General features: G+C 42.5%; 1 protein-coding gene across 1 annotated transcript in view; it reads left to right on the top strand.

The window, feature by feature from the left end:
* LTC4S (leukotriene C4 synthase) overlaps positions 1–18,487 on the top strand; it is a 127,549-nt gene that overhangs the window by 57,410 nt on the left and 51,652 nt on the right. The window lies entirely within an intron of this gene.

The following is an 18,487-nucleotide window of genomic DNA, read 5'->3' on the forward strand; positions in this document are numbered from 1 at the left end:
TTGGGTAGGCCGCACTCCACAACCGCAGAGGTCAGGTTCAGGGAGTTCTCGATAACGGCGCAACTGTTGGTTGGGCTCCTGGGTGTCTCGGAGGCCTAGGAGAGGGCCCCCAAGTGGTTCCCCCTTGCAGGATGGTCAGTGGGGGGTTACAGTACGGCCGCTGGGGTCCCAGAGATCCGGTGCCCTCCTGCCTATTCCATTTAGTGCTTTGCCACACCCCTCCAGTATAATTTAAATTTAATTATTTGCAATGATCCTGGTAGTTTGCGTTTCCCATTATAAAAGCAGAACTAAAAGTCCCTAGACGCAAAGGAAAAAAAACAAAGACTGGATGAACTACTTATGCCTGACGTGAGGCAACTAGAGGGTTGTATGACATCACAACACATTCCTTTATTACATATCCTTTGCCACCCAATGCCTTTATCCCTCATATACTTGCCACATATCTTTACCACAAGTCTTTACCACACATATACCAATATCAAGCATGCCTTTATAATGTAAGGTATTAATATATAAGGAAAGTGAACATCCTACTTTTTTAAATACATATTTAGGTGTAATAATATTTTTAAGAAATATATATGTGTATATATAGATATGTATTTGCATACAGATATGCATATAATACTTAAAAATATATTTTATTATTTTTAATTATTATAAAAATATATATTTTTTGTAACCTTACCACGTTATTCTATTACCCACCAGGAAACCCGTAAATACTCTTACCACCATATTCCCTTATACCCTCATAAACCTACCCATATCACCCGTTAACCCTAACCACAGCTAAACCTAAAAACACCCTTACCACACCCTATATTCTTACCCCTAAACTGTCCCTTGGCACCCAATACCCTTATCCACTCCTTCACCCTAAAAATATCCTTGCCACCCTATACCCTCACCCACACCTAAACCCTAAAATCACCCCAACCACCCTATACCCCTACCAACCTTAAACTCTACAAACACACTTACCATGCTATGCCCCTACCCACCACTAAACCCTAAAAAACACCCTTACCACCCTATACCCTTACCCACCCCTAAACCCTAAAAATACCGTTGCCACCCAATACGTTTACCCACCACTAAACCCTAAAACGCCTTTATCAACCTATATCCCTAAACCCTATACGAAATGTATATATGCATATATCTATACATGCATACACACTCATTATATATATATATATATATATATATATATATATATATATACACATACACACACTTATATATATATACACACACATCCTGGTGAAAAGAAAGTATTATAAAATCTGTCTCCTAATTAAAGAGCACTGAAAAATTAGATATCTCATATTTTGGGGTGGTGCAATACCACTTTTAGGTTAAGCCTGCCAGACAACTCTTTGGTCGAAAAATACATATTGTAGGCTTAGCAAGAGTGTAGAGAGGCTTACAGCCCGACTGTTTCTTACAATTGGTTGGCTTTATTGTCACTTTCATTTGCTTGCTTATTCAGTGGCTTTCTTTGTCCATTTTGTATCTGCTCCTCACCCGGGGAATACCCTCTTTACTTGTGTCCTTCCATTGCTCACTTTTATTTATTCATTTTATTTTTTATTTAAAGAGTTTTATACAGAGCTGGAAGGACCCGAGGGTATCAGAGTGCTTTACAACATCATGGGGCATTAAGAGTAATTCACAAATAGCCTAACTGTAGTGTAGAGAGTCCAAGCATTATCAGTCAATAACAAAACAGTGCAATTGTGGTGACGAGTGCTGAGCCATTGTAAGAACCTTGGGTGTTATCTGCATATAACGTGGTAGTATTCTAGTGTGCAGTAGGAGTTATATTCCGGAGGGTTAAGGTGCTGAGTTAAGGAGAATCATTTTAATTGTATCTTGAAGCTCACAACTGAGGGGTTAGTTCTGATATGTACTGGTAAAGAGTGCCTCTAGGGAACTACTTTTCTCTTTGGTCTTATGCACACCTTGGGAGTGCATGTTTTTTCCAGCTATCTCACTAGGGTGCTTCAGCTTCACTCTTCCTGTTGTTTCAATCCGCACTCTAGATGGCGTTAAATTAATCTGAAGAGGAGCTTGATGTGTGCTGTTATTTATTTTGCAATGAATTCAGCGCCTTTTACCATACTTTACTTTTCACTTTAATTTTTTTTGTCATGGACGGTTAAAAATGAGTGCCTGTTCTGCCTCACAGGTGAAGGAAGCTTGTTAATTCATGATCATCATCCTGGCATAGTGTGTGGGTTCCACACTCTAACTCTTTTTACCTTATTTTTTTTAGTGCCTGGCCACAAGTGAGTGCCCCATCTGGGTCGCTGCCCATTTTGGGAAGCAGATGGTAATAGTGTAGCTCTATTTTTATTGTCATTTTCATTTCTTTTCCACTTGTATGTCACTATGGGCATGAGTATTCTTTGGTCATGTTTTTACAGAATGTCGTTGGTAGTGGTTTTTATGTGCTGGCATTGACTGGTGAACATGTCATACACATGGTATTTATAAAATTGAGGGTTTAATCATTAGAATATGCGGATAACTGGTTATTGATGGTTGCTGATGTGACTTTTCCCATTTGTAGTTACCCCTGACATAGAGCTCAGCCCGAAATGCATTGGGTTTTACCATCATGTTAGGTATAACGGATTGTAAAGTTTGACGTGGTGTAGAAATACGCCTGGATTGGCACATCTCATACATTTGAATACTGGAATCATGATGTCACTGTACGAGCATTGAAGAAAATATAAATTTATTAAAAAGGAAGACATGGATTAAATTGGACTCATGATTGTTGGTAATATTGGCCTATGCCTTGTGGTTGGACCTGGTGCACTTCTGTGCACCAGCGTGATACGAATAGTTCAGTTTCGCCATCCTTCACTAGACACATGAATAGAGTCCCAGATGGTGTATCTCAAAATGATGGGTCCTCCCTACAGACTGTGTTGAGGGACCCCTGGGTCTCCAAATATCACAGATATTCATTGGCCTTGGGATGAATAAGGGCCATCCTAAGGTGCTGTGGGGCCCCTGGGTGGTTGGGTCCCCTGCACCGCAGGGGTCCGCATTACGCCCCTGGCCTTATGTCTACCTTTAAAGTTAGCTCACTGTATCTGCAGGGAGCCGCAGCATTTGTCTTTTGCTGTTTTTGTTTTTTAACATGCTCCTTTGCTGCAGCTGGCATGCTTTCATAAAAATGAAATTCTTTATGAAAGTATGTGCACATTGTTTCCACAAACGTGCTGTAAGTGGCTCATAAGGCACGGGGGAGTAGGAAGCGCCTATTTCCCTGATGTTCTGTTTGTTTAAAAAATGACTTACTGCACCATTGCTTCTCTCACCCCTCCCCTCCCGGCCAGGCCTTATCCTTGTTTAAACCATATGCTTTCCACAATCTTTTGTTGATCTGCCACCCCTTCACCTACCTGCCTCGTTGTTGTACCCTGGTGTTGACTGCTTTCATCTGCTTCCACACACGATGGTACCCAGACCCATACTGTTGTCGTTTAAGTGAATGTAAAAAATTGACAGGGTCCTCAAGGAAGATGATTATACCAATGTTCACTAGAAACGGGCTTAATTCAACTTTCTTCAAACCCTGCTGTGAGGGTGAAGGTCTGGATCTAAGGCTGTGGACACGGACTCTGGTGTTCGCATTGGGGGGATAATCCCACTCGTCCATATTGTGATATGACAGGATGAAATAGTTACTTGATTATGAAAGAAAGAAAAAAAGAAAACACTACGTGTATATGCAAAAAAAAGCCCTGATGAAGTTCAAAGTGAACAAAACGAGTTGGCTGCTTTGGTGTTGTATTGACGAAATAAAGGAATTGAATATCCTACGATATATTGAGATTATTGGACTGCTGAACATTAGGGTGCACCATTCCATAGTGTATGCTTAAGATTCTACCCTACAGTTTGAGTTTTGCCACAAGTAGCTCAGATTGCAAGACACGCATCCCTCTGTGTATGCTGTCCATATAGCACTTAGAAATGAATTGATACTATGTGCTTTAGGTAGTGAATAATGCTAATTCTAATTCCTTTCCCTTGTTCTGTGCCACATGTGGTGACTTCAATCGACTGCTTGCAGAAGTTTACAGGAGATTACGTTTGTGGGTTACAGTCACTTAAGCCAATTATCGATATCGGAAAGATGAAAACCTAACTCAAATAAGCGAGATGTGAATGGAGACTTCCAGACAACACAGAGATATCTGCTAGGTTGTGCTGCCAGACTTTCTCTTTCCTGGAGCAGGAATGCTGCCTAGGTGGACCAGAAAAGTGTGTTTCCTGTAGCATATTTTGCAAGACCTTGCATCACCTCGCAGTAGAAAAAACGGGTGTTTCTGTTGCCACTTCATGTTATCACCCACCTACAGATAAACAAGGCTGATTGCTCTAACCAGAAATCTGACAATTCTATATCTGTAGCATGTTCCTCTACCCATCCCACTATCCTACGGTATTTACAGTGTTAAACATCAAGCAAAGTTGCTTATCTTTTCAGGGTATACATTTTATAGAGAACTTTTAATTGTGATGTTGTTAATGCTGCCTTTCCTCCCGCAGCACATGGGGTGTAATAACGAGTGTCGCTTTTATGTATTTTAAGGTACTCACTTTATCAGCTTAAAACACCAAGGCCGAGTCTAGGTACTGGGAATATATATTAATATTTAGGGGTTACACATAGATTTGGGGGCGTATTTACAAGCCCCTTGCGCAGCGGTGCGAGATTTTTTTATATGAGAAGAAGTGACGCACCACCGGCTCAGGGGGCTTGAAAATACGCCCCTTGGTACTTTGAAAGTACAGAAACATCGCGAAACTGGGTGCAATAGCTCACCAATACGCTTACCAGGTCCCTTATTTTGCGTTCATCAGTTTTGCTCCTGACTGTTGCAAACAGGAATGAAAAGATGGGCATTTACTCCCTGCAGGCAGTGCTGACAGACGCACGCGCTTATGCCGAGTACATCCTGAAGCAAATCGAAGGAACCCCGACTGAAAGGGCTGTGCACGTGCTGCTGCACGGAGACAGCCCTCTATTATCTCCGACGTGATTTCCCAGAAAAGATGCATGCTGTCCCCTTGTGGGCAACGTGAAAATCTATTAATTTACAGTGCTAAGGTTCTGTGTGCCCGGGGCGGAGGAGAAGTGGAAGAGTTTGGGAATTTTTGATGTAAGAAGGTTTATTTGTTGAATATTAAGCTTCTGCCCATGTTGTTGTCTCCCTCTAATGCATCTCAAGCTACCCACCCAGCTCCTTCTTTGGCCTTTCACCCCCCCCACAAAAAAAAATATGTTGTTTTGTTGTCAATTTAGCTTTATAAATAAAAGCAATTTCGCGCCACTTCGTTTTCAGAGTTTTTTTTTATTTGCCAATTAGTCTGAGCTCAATAACAACATGGCACTGCATCGCCTGCATGTCTACAAAATGATGCAGCCATGTCATTGAGCTTTTCTTTCTCCTTTTGTTCACGCTGGACAGCATCAGCATTTTTGCCGATGCTGTGCAGCATGAACAAAAGGCATTGGCAGAGCCAATACATTTCAAAGGCGAGACCTATTGGTCTTGCCAATGCTTGTTAAAGAGGTCGAAATGGTGTATGTTTGAGGACACCTGGTGATCGAAATAAATACATAAATTTAAAAGAATGACAGCTGTAAGGCATTAAATGCATGCTAGCGTTTCAGTCTTGCTGAGAAGGCGTGCTCAGCAATCCTACTCAGTGCTTGTCACACTATAAGTGTATGTCAGCCCTGCTGTTTTTATTTTATTTCTGATTTATTTACAATTTTATACAGCGTGAACATGGCAATGGAAATACGTTGTTACTTTCCGTGTATAGTTACAGAGAGTTCACAAATCACCTAAAGTTACCAAGTATAGTTACATAAGCTCTAGAACGTGGGTAGCTCGAGAACTACTGGTAGCTCGCCAGCACCCTAAAGTAGCTCACTGAAGTGCACCCCAGCATAGTACATAATCCAGAGCGTCTAGCCATATTGAAGAAGTCAGTACTACACATCTCTGTATCCTTTGAGTGACCTCCAGCCAAACCAACGATAGAGTGACATGTTTGCACACAAACAAACTCTATGACAGCCTGCACTACCTGCAAAATGATTACCTGTCTCCACTCTTAAGTTAGGAAAGTCGAATGGACAGCGGTCACTTTCCAATCCCCACTGTGTCATTCATACAATACCTGTGAAAACTGAGCCAGAAAAAAATGAGTGCCAGCAGTACCAATACCCCAACTGGGGTTGCTAGAGAGTGGGACTGTGTAAAAACCACACCTAGCAACCCTGCAGTCAAGGAGAGCGAAGGCTGGATTGCGAGCGAGGCGAGGTAATGGCCTTGTTTGCTTCAGACAGTGGAAGTGGTGAGCGCATGTAGGTAATTTGTTTAAATGCAAAGTGTAAGATATGTGTGCATTTATAAGCATGCTGTGTATGTGTCGGGCATTGTGTATTTCCTTTAAAGACATTTTCTCTTCTTGGAAGCCATTTCTGGTGTCAGGAAACACCAAATGTACCTAGCGACCCCTATATAATGGTTTAATTTCTGGCACAGTCACGTCTATTTTTGATGTATTGTTAGTACTGGTATAATAATGGTAATTCTTGACATATGCGGACCATCCTTGGGATAATCATGCTACAATGACACTTATCCTGCCATAGAGTGAGTATAATTGGCCCAATTGCAGCCATTTAGCACATAATCATGACCACGCATGGAACAATATTGGCCATGGCTGACATGATGTGGGATTCTTGGCATTATGGTGGGTAGCAATGGCACAATTGTGACCTTGATATAACGGTCAGCATCCTCGGCATAATGTAGGCATCTTTGGCATTATGGTGGGCATCCCTGGCATGTGATGGTAAAACCTGGGCAGGTGGCAGAGTCAGTCTATGAGATGCATTTGTACCAGAGAAATCACAAGGTGCCGTTTAGAAACCATGCCTTTTGAGGCAACATTTTTGTTTTTTAAAGAAAACGGATTTATTAACCCAAAAAATAAAAGTGCTTTTTTAGAGAGAACCATCTATTTTGAGAAAAAGTATATGCTGATGTTTGAAAATAAAATGATTGAAATGCCAAAACATATTTAAAGCTGCTCTTTGAACGATAATTCATACAGAGTTGTGCAGGTTTTTAGCTTTAGTATTCCTTTGTGCTTTGGACACTTGCTGCTGTGGTATTAGCCATCTGGAGACATTTTTTATGATGAAACTTTTCCTCAACTTGCTGTTAGTAACTCCGTATAATGCACTGGGGTGGTTGGTGTTGTACACAATTTGAAGTTTTTAATGTTGCCCAGCCAGAATATTGTATACATAATATAGACTTTCATAATATCACGAAGGTAAGTATATATGGTTAAGTGTAGTTTCATTTACATTCTTAACACCACAGTTATTTTTGTTGACAGTATATGTATCCTCAAGGTATGTAGATGTGTAGTTTGGAATACTAAATCTATACTTTTATACCTGAACCATTATGATATTTAGGTATTAAATAATATTGTGACATACATCTGAGTGGGCACAAGTACGATTTTCTCTGATGTGGATACTACTGTAACAATTATAAAAGTCATTTGTAGCTCAGGCCTATTTTCATTGATCAGAAGTAGCTCTCATTAGAAAAAAGATTAGCGACCCCTGTCTAGAATTATAAAATTTCACATGCAGGGAAATGATACATTAGCTATGTACATTAAGTATGTATAGAGGTGAGACAGTAGGTATATATAGCAGTGAAACATTTGTAAGCATGCGATGAAGAAAAGGTATTGCAGATCTGTACCAAGAAGTGAAGCATGTTCTAAATAAGAAGGGACTGACTGCAGTGCCTGTGCTGTTCTTTAAAAGTAACCCAGCTCTGTTTAGATGAAGCTAAAGTAATGCACTTGTAGCATAAGGTGCTCAAGCACATGTCAATCTGTAGCGTTTATGCTGCCTCCCTTGTGACCTGTTAGCCAAGACCGAAAGGCTGCTTAATAGAAAGGACCTTGCGTCTTAGTTATAATTGGCCATCCTTTGAGCAGCCTTACAGCAGCAGGGACAGAGAGCTGGGTTACTTGCAATTATGGAAGGTTGTCCACGTGTATCGGAGGTGAATGCTAAAAACAATACAAACCAGTAGCAGGGAAATAAAGACTTGACAGTTTTTTGGGAAATGAAAGTAGATGTTATTTAATCGGCAAAACACTTGCAAAAAGGAAGCCCTGTTGCAGTAACTGGCAGTATTCAAGCAGGAGGAGGGAGAATCCGGTACAAGAAAGGACTCGCAGGAGGCCTCGATGCTGTTTAACACAATCTTATGTGACGATTGTACATGATTATTGATTTGATCTCAGCCTAGAAAACAATGATCAGGTCAAGTGCTCATATTTTCAAATGCATGCTGGTAAAGCCAGCACAAGCTCCAAAACAAAAGCACAATGGTTCTTATACCCACTGGGGTCATATTTGAAGCCCGATATTCTCAAAACACCAATCTTCTCAAATCGGAGTGTTATATTATGTGAACTTGCAAAGCGCACTATCACCCACAGGGACATCCTAGCACTGAGCATGTGTGTGTATGTGACTAGCCTCGCCTATGATAGGTTGGTTATTTGAAAAGCCAGGTCTTTAGCTTCTTGAGGAATTCAAGAAGAGAGGAGGGGGCTCTGATGTGGAGTGGGAGGTCTTTCCATGCTTCATTAGTGATGTAAGTGAACGCCCATCCTCCTGACCTGGTTCTGTGTATGCGTGGCATGTGAGCGAATAGGAATCTTGCGAAGCGTAGGTGTCTGTGTGGTTGGTGGAAGAAGATACAATGGTTCAGGTAGGTGGGGCACAAGTTGTGTACTGCCTTGAATGTGTGTGTGTGAGGAGTTTCGGGACAAGCAACTGTCCCGATCCCAGCAAAAAGATGAAAAGATGATCTTCAAATTGCCCCTCTGATGGTTGGCTGACCCTTTTGATCACTTTATATGACATTCTACATAACTCTCTCCCTTAAAGAAAATCTATTTAGCACATGAATACATGACCTGATCTAGTTTGCAGGTCGCGCGCGCAAGCGCTTTGACCTGCTGCAAGTATTGTGGGCTTTTAACCATGCCCATGACTTTCACTTGTTTGTGGGCTTGCCTTTCAAAATCACTTGATGTCATTGGTAATTGTTTTACGTTTGTCCCGCCTTGAGGCTGTTTTTGTCACGCCTTGTGGACTGCCCCTTTACATGGATTATTGCACGATTGTCAATGTACTTCAGCATGGACAAACTAGGGCCATATTTATACTTTTTGACGCAAAACTGTGCAAACGCAGTTTAGCAGGAAAAAATGTATAGTACCGGCTTGCATCATTCCAAAGAGCCAGCCGGGCGCCAAATTAATGGAATGCTGCAAGCCGGCGCTCAGGTTGGGCTACAGCCAGCAAAAATGGCATTAGCCGGGTGGGGGTTTCGATACGGGTGAAGGGGGTGTTGCCTCAAAAAATGACGCTAGGCTGGTTGGAGGCAAAAAAAAATGCCGTAACCAGCCTAGCGTCATTTCCTGACGCAAACAATCCATACCACATGACTCCTGTCTTTAAAAAGATAGGAGTCATGCCCACCACCCCAATGGCCAGCACAGGGGACCAGGTTCCCCTGGGCATGGCCATTGCACCCACTGCCATGCAAGGGGGGCCATGTGAGGGCCCCCAATGACACTTAAACATTTTTTTAAAAATACTTACCTATACTTATCCAGGATGGGGTCCCCTATCCTCTGGTGCCCTTCTCATGTGGGTGGGGGTGTTCCTGAGGCTTGGGGTGGGCTCCTGGGGGCCCATTCAATGATGTTTGACCATGCAAATGGGTCCACAGGTACACTAACACCTGGCCTGACCCAGGCGTTAAATAATGGCGCTAAGCAGGCTTAGCACCATTATTTAGGCCCGCCTCCCACCCATGCACCATTTTTGTACGGGAGGATAAATAAAGCGCTACAGGCTTAGAGTCTTTTTTTGAACGGGAACGCCTACCTTGCATCTCATTGATGCAAGGTGGTTTCACGCATCCAAAAAATGACGTTAACTCCTATATTTTGGCGCTAGATTGGTCTAGCATCAAAATATAAATTTGGAGTTAAGTTAGCGCCAAATTTGCGTAAAAAATAAAAATTACGCAAATTCATACCACAAACAGAGTATAAATATGCCCCTATTTTTTTTGTCTTTCCCCTTCGTGCTGCACGGCGGCCCTGGCGCCCACAGCGCAAACAGGCACAACAACGTGAACTCGATTGGCAGTATTGAAACGCTGGTCTTATTGTTCACCGTTACCTAATCAGAGTAATTTCTTGTGGCTCTACCCTTAAAACACTTGAAATTGGTAAATGCTTTACATAAAACAGAAATCCTCAAAGCGAAAGTGTCTCTTCCGGCACAGCGAGAGAGACAATACTACAATATTCAGTGCACTTGAGTAAACTCAATCCATAATGCTTTGCAAGCATTCTTTTTCAGAACATTTTTGCCTATACCTCAGCCTGTGGAGGTCCTAGGACAATGGGACCACCACCAAATTGTTCAGCATGATGCACACTTTCTGTCTAGGTCATCTGTGGGTCCCCACACTAACTTAGTGGGGATCCCAAAATAATAACCCCTCTCACCATTCTATGTATTTTTAAGCATTCTCACGGCTGGAACTTTTGTTTTGCAGCTGGGTATAGCTTGTGTTTTAACCTCTTAGCTGCTGGGCCTTCCCCCCCCCCAGGTGCTGAGGCCTTTTTTGGCTATTTGGGGTAGTTCGCACTTAGGCCTTCATGACTTTTTGTCCACATAAGCTATCCACGCCAAATTTGCGTCCTTTTTTTCCAACATCCTAGGGATTCTAATGGTACCCAGAGTTTGTGGTTTCCCCTGGAGGAGACCAATAAATTAGCCAAGATACAGTGAAAAAATTGGAAAAAAGGGCTGCCGAAGACTTGAATCAGAAAACCACATTTTTCAACACAAATTTGGCATTTTACTGGGACATACCCTATTTTTACTATTTTTGGTGCTTTCAGCCTCCTTCCAGTTAGTGACAGGAATGGGTGTGAAACCAATGCTGGATCCTGGAAAGCTAAACATTTATGAAAACTAGACAAAATTCTGAATTCAGCAAGGGGTCATTTGTGTAGATCCTACAAGGTTTTCCTACAGAAAATAACAGCTGAAATAAAAAAAATATTGAAATTGAGCTGAAAACAACAGCCATTTTTCTTTATGTTTTACTCTGTAACTTTTTCCTGCGATGTCAGATTTTTGAAAGCAATATACCGTTATGTCTGCTGGACCCTTCTGGTTGCGGGGATATAAAGGGCTTGTAGGTTCATCAACAACCCTAGGTACCCAGAGCCAATAAATGAGCTGCACCCTGCAGTTGGTTTTCATTCTACTGTATACTGGGTATACAGCAATTCATTTGCTGAAATATGAAGAGTGAGAAATAGGTATCAAGAAAACCTTTGCATTTCCAAAATGGGCTCAAGATAAGGTTTTGAGGAGCAGTGGTTATTTGCACATCTCTGAATTCCTGGGTGCCCATACTAGCATGTGAATTGCAGGGAATTTCTCAAATAGACGTCTTTTTTACACACTCTCTTATATTTGGAATATGTGGGGCTCTGACCAGGTTCTGTTACCCAGAATCCTTTGCAAACATCAAAATGTGGCTAAAAAAAACACGTTTTCCTCTCATTTCGGTGACAGAAAGTTCTGGAATCTGAGAGGAGCCACAAATTTCCTTCCACCCAGCGTTCCCCCAAGTCTCCCGATAAAAATGATACCTCACTTGTGTGGGTAGGCCTACCGCCCGCGACAGGAAATGCCCCAAAACACAACGTGGACACATCCCATTTTTTGACAGAAAATAGAGCTGTTTTTGGCAAAGTGCCTACCTGTAGGTTTTGGCCTCTAGCTCAGCCGGCACGTAGGGAAACCTACCAAACCTGTGCATTTTTGAAAACTAGAGACCTAGGGGAATCCAAGATGGGGTGACTTGTGGGGCTCTGACCAGGTTCTGTTACCCAGAATCCTTTGCAAACCTCAAAACGTGGCTAAAAAAACACGTTTTCCTCACATTTCGGTGACAGAAAGTTCTGAAATCTGAGAGGAGCCACAAATTTCCTTCCACCCAGCGTTCCCCTAAGTCTCCCGATAAAAATGATACCTCACTTGTGTGGGTAGGCCTAGCGCCCGCGACAGGAAATGCCCCAAAACACAACGTGGACACATCCCATTTTTTGACAGAAAACAGAGCTGTTTTTTGCAAAGTGCCTACCTGTAGATTTTGGCCTCTAGCTCAGCCGGCACATAGGGAAACCTACCAAACCTGTGCATTTTTGAAAACTAGAGACCTAGGGGAATCCAAGACGGGGTGACTTGTGGGGCTCTGACCAGGTTCTGTTACCCAGAATGCTTTGCAAACCTCAAAACGTGGCTAAAAAAAACAAGTTTTCCTCACATTTCAGTGACAGAAAGTTCTGGAATCTGAGAGGAGCCACAAATTTCCTTCCAACCAGCGTTCCCCTAAGTCTCCCGATAAAAATGATACCTCACTTGTGTGGGTAGGCCTAGCGCCCGCGACAGGAAATGCCCCAAAACACAACGTGGACACATCCCATTTTTTGACAGAAAACAGAGCTGTTTTTTGCAAAGTGCCTACCTGTAGATTTTGGCCTCTAGCTCAGCCGGCACATAGGGAAACCTACCAAACCTGTGCATTTTTGAAAACTAGAGACCTAGGGGAATCCAAGATGGGGTGACATGTGGGGCTCTGACCAGGTTCTGTTACCCAGAATCCTTTGCAAACCTCAAAATGTGGCTAAAATAACAAGTTTCCTCACATTTCGGTGACAGAAAGTTCTGGAATCTGAGAGGAGCCACAAATTTCCTTCCACCCAGCGTTCCCCCAAGTCTCCCGATAAAAATTATACCTCACTTGTGTGGGTAGGCCTAGCGCCGGCGACAGGAAATGCCCAAAACACAACGTGGACACATCCCATTTTTTGACAGAAAACAGAGCTGTTTTTTGCAAAGTGCCTACCTGTAGATTTTGGCCTCTAGCTCAGCCGGCACATAGGGAAACCTACCAAACCTGTGCATTTTTGAAATCTAGAGACCTAGGGGAATCCAAGACGGGGTGACTTGTGGGGCTCTGACCAGGTTCTGTTACCCAGAATGCTTTGCAAACCTCAAAACGTGGCTAAAAAAAAACACGTTTTCCTCACATTTCAGTGACAGAAAGTTCTGGAATCTGAGAGGAGCCACAAATTTCCTTCCAACCAGCGTTCCCCTAAGTCTCCCGATAAAAATGATACCTCACTTGTGTGGGTAGGCCTAGCGCCCGCGACAGGAAATGCCCCAAAACACAACGTGGACACATCCCATTTTTTGACAGAAAACAGAGCTGTTTTTTGCAAAGTGCCTACCTGTAGATTTTGGCCTCTAGCTCAGCCGGCACATAGGGAAACCTACCAAACCTGTGCATTTTTGAAAACTAGAGACCTAGGGGAATCCAAGATGGGGTGACATGTGGGGCTCTGACCAGGTTCTGTTACCCAGAATCCTTTGCAAACCTCAAAATGTGGCTAAAATAACACGTTTTCCTCACATTTCGGTGACAGAAAGTTCTGGAATCTGAGAGGAGCCATAAATTTCCTTCCACCCAGCGTTCCCCCAAGTCTCCCAATAAAAATGATACCTCACTTGTGTGGGTAGGCCTAGCGCCCGCGACAGGAAATGCCCCAAAACACAACGTGGACACACCACATTTTTTCATAGAAAACAGTGCCTACCTGTGGATTTTGGCCTCTAGCTCAGCCGGCTCCTGGGGAAACCTAGCAAACCCGCGCATTTTTGAAAACTAGAAACCCAGGGGAATCCAAGATGGGGTGACTTGTGGGGCTCTGACCAGGTTCTGTTGCCCAGAATCCTTTGCAAACATCAAAATTTGGCCAAAAAACACTTTTTCCTGTCATTTCGGTGACAGAAAGTTCTGGAATCTGAGAGGAACCACAAATGTCCTTCCCCCCAGCATTCCCCAAAGTCTCCAGATAAAAACGGTACCTCACTTGTGTGGGTAGGCCTGGTGCCCGCGACAGGAATAGATCACACATCGGTCAATGTTGGTCCTTACATGAGGCAGCTGTTGACCCTGGGGTGATCCATTCCTGACGCAGGCACTAGGTGTAGGCACTCAAGTGGGGTAGTGTTTTTATCAGGACAGGTGAGGAGTCACTGGGTGGTAGGAATTTTGTGGATCCCAGCATATTCCTGTAGTTTGTGTGACAGAAATGCGAGAAAAATAGAGGTTTTATTCAACATTTCAGCTTTGCAGGGTTTCTGGGTAAGAAAACTTTGGGAAATCCACACAAGTCACACCTCTGTGGACTCCCCCGAATGTCTAGTTTCCAGAAATATTTGGGTTTAGTGTGTTTCTCTATATGGCCGCCGAACCCAGGACCAAAAACACAGGTGCCTGCCTTACAAAACCAGTTTGTTTTGCCATAGATAATTTTGATGTCTCCACAATACGATTTGGGCGGTAGAATTTGGGGCTGAACTAAATTGGGGAGCTCCCAAGAGAGCACTCTCTCTCTCTCTCTGCTTGCCGCCGCATTCACCTGCTCTCTGGGTTGGGCTAACCCACTATTACCCACTTGCACAAACTGCTTGCGAAGGGACAGCAGGACTGTCCTCATCACCTCCCTCATAATGTACTGGAAGAGGAGTTATCGAATGGGACTCCTCCGACTGAAAAATCACTCCAAGAGTCTGCGCCATTGTCCTATCCCTCAGATGCTGTCTCAGTCTCTGATCCTATGTCAGAGCAGTCCTCTTTAACCCGAGTGCCGGCAGCAGTCATCCATCAAGATGCCATCTCTGCTATTGGCTAAACTGTTGCTCTAAAACACTAGCCTAAGTAGACAGTCACAAAATCGATGGTGTGTGTGAGATACGTGCAACAGTACAGGCCAACTTACCTGCGCTTCTTCCCTCAATCAGCACGTTCTTTCAAGACACTCAAAAAATACCTTGTCACATACCATTCGTCACAGTCTTTAGCACCTCCTGCGCCCAGTCCAACAATCATTATTGGTGCTCCCACTCCCTCCTCCTCGGATTCCCTCATTACCACCCAGCAAAAGTGCCCTTCATCTCTCCATAGCCGCCCTCCACCCGGCACATACATTTCATTTGTATTATAGCGCAGGTAATGGCTGACTTTACTAATGTACTCAGCTATTTACATAAATTACAAATTTGCTTTTTGCAGTAGGCATATAAACCTTCTGCGCTTCTTTATGGCACTAAAACTGCCACTAGACAAGTCTGACCCTTTTGTAGCAGAAACATAGTCACAATACTTACTTGACTTTTTTTATTGCTGCCTACAAGCTACAGTTGAAAAGCGTCAGTTGAAGTATGTGCATTGCTTTGAAGACGCAAGCTGCAAGACAACTGGCGGCAAATATATATATATATATATATATATATATATATATATATATATCACTTTTATATGTGGGTCTGGTTTTTCTGGGGGCCGATCGCAGCCCCCAGGGAAACCACACACATTGACAAAAGTGATATATATATATATATAGATCTATCTCTATATATATATCTATCTACATAAATATATCTATAGATAGATCTATATATATATATATACACATATATCTATATATATCTATAGATCTATCTATAGATATATCCATGTAGATAGATATATCTACATAGATATATCTATATATATAGATCTATATATATAGATCTATATATATATATATATATCGATTTTTTTTTGTTGTTGTATGGTTTCCTTGGGGGCCAAAATGGGCGACCCCCTGTCCATTTATTTTAATTTTAATTTTAAAAAATATATATAAAAAAAAATGTTGCCCTTGGGGGGGGGGGGCGATCGCACCCCCCCCCAGGGGGCACCTACTTTTTTTTTTTTTTAAATATGTGGCGGCCCGTTTTCCGAGGGGGCCGACCCCCCCCCGTGGGGAAGGACGTTTTCCCCATTGGAGCAGGAAGCGGCCGCAAGGCTGCTTCCTGCTCCGATGGGGAAATCAACTTTGTTACATCAGTGCGCCTCGCGGTGCGCTGACCTCACAAAGGGGAGGGTGGGAGGCGGGGGGGAGACACAGAAGCTTCCGTGTCTCCCTGAGACATAAAAAAAAAAAAAAAAAAAAAATCCTCAGGTGCAACGCACCCGAGGATTTATTAACCCCCTACCTGGTGTCGGCCACTGGTCGTGACCCGCACCAGGGAGGTAGTGCGGGCATCGGCCAATGGCCGACGCCCGCAGTGAAGGGATTAAGGGCTTTGTTTGTAATATCATTGTTATATGCTTGTTAACCCTGATAATATTTAATGACCTATGCCCTCTAGGGGCTACATAACTTGTTACTCTGCATTATTTAGTGTCATTTTCTTTTTGTGTGGTTATGTCCTCTAGGGGCTAATTACTATATATTTACATGATCCTGTTTCTTACAAATGCTATTTTCATTGTGGTCTCCTCTCGGGGCATTTCTAAGCATTACAGTCATATCAACATAGTAAAATATTAGTGGCACGGAAACTTGCCCCATAATGCTTTGAAGGGCATTACTTTTACAAAACATTTTTGCTCATAACTCAGCCTGTGGTGGTCCTAGAACAATAGGACCACATTCAAAACATTGCCACAATGTGCTCTTTTTGCCTACATCATCTCTGGGTCTCCACACAATGTTAGTGGAGACTCCAAAATAATAACCCCTCCCACCATTCAATGTCTTACTAAACTTTTTCATGGCTAGATATTTTGTTTTACAGCCAGGAAATGTTTTAGATTAAAGGCCTTGTTTGTAATATAATTGCAGTATGCCTGCTATTCCCGAAAACACTCTCTAGGGACTAAGTATATGGTTACACTGCATCACTTTCTCCTGTTTTTTCATGGAGTTATGCCCTCTAGGGGCTCACAATATGGTTATATGACCATGTTTCTTACAAAATATATTTTTGTTATGGTGCCTTCTGGGGGCTATTTGAGCATTACAGTCTAATACCAAAAGTTTATTTCTGATAAAGGTTTAAATAATAATTGTATATATTTTAATAATCTATCTTTATTACAATTATGACCATAATTCAGGCCAATTAAGATGCTAAATGGCAACATTTTCATTTTTTGCTGCAGGTAGAGGAAGAAGTTGAATGGAAGAGCTTTAGTTATATGCAGGGCCACTGGGATTATATAGCAGGAAAAGACAACATTATGAGGCAAGCTTGACCAATTTATGTGGCAAGAAAAGTCCAGTTATGAATTTACAAGACCAATAGCTCTAACTCAAGCAAATGCGAGACCTATTGCATTGCAAATGCTTGTTTCACTTCGGAGTTCTGGCTCTGAATTACCCGCGCTGGTTAGCAGCTGGTGGGCGTAGAGTAGGAGCTTTACAAGCAGGAAGGGAATGATATTGGAAACGCATCTATACATGATTCATCTGACAGCCCGAGGGTGGGAAATCAAGTTCCGAGAATATATTGCGAGGAATGTTGCACATAATTTAATTTATTTATTCCGACATGTACAAATAGAGGTTGACACTCGAAAAATAAACGCACTCTTGCAAAACAGAAAGAGGAAAGCTTTTGTTAGCTTTTGCCAGCTCACCTGTGTATTCGGGCAAAGCACAGCATTACTGAAATGGCACCTAAGCCAACCCGGAAATGACATAGCATTTATCAACGCAGGTAAAGAACAATTGTATTTGGATTCATGCCTATCAGGAAATAAATAAAAGCAGTATCCTGACCAGTGTTTTCTTCTTATGAAAGCTGACAAAGAGTCAAGTTTAGGTGGCTCAGCCAACATGCTCAAACTCTATTGCCAAAAAGTTGCCAGAATCCATTAAAAAGCTCGCAAACAAATGAGATTAACCAAGGCTCTTGTTTTCATTTTGCACAACCGTGTGTCACTAAGTATTGAAAGAATGAAATCTGTCCTCAAAAACTGTTCCATCCAAGGGTCATACATGTATCAATATCACAAACATCAGGGATGTTTGGTATTAAATTCCTGGAAATTATCTTTCCACATTAGGATAAAGAAACCAGGAAAGGCAGGGGTTTGGGAAGAGTTAGGATGATTGCACGGCTTCTTTATAATTCCATTCACTAAACAGAGCAAAACAATAATGATGGCAAATCCACTGCCGGACAATGTACCTCTAGCTTCCAAGCTTAATGTAAAACCGTCGACCCACCTCTGCCCTTTCCCTTTGATTGTCCCTATCCCCAAATCAAACCTTTTTGAATTATGCTCCTTTTTTCTTCCCCACTACCTCACTGGCAACATGGCTCAATGCCTTTACCATCCTTTCCCTGAAGAACGTTCTTAGTGATAAAATGCTACACGAAAAA

The sequence above is a fragment of the Pleurodeles waltl genome, chromosome 7 (assembly GCF_031143425.1).
Source record: "Pleurodeles waltl isolate 20211129_DDA chromosome 7, aPleWal1.hap1.20221129, whole genome shotgun sequence".
NCBI lineage: Eukaryota > Metazoa > Chordata > Amphibia > Caudata > Salamandridae > Pleurodeles > Pleurodeles waltl.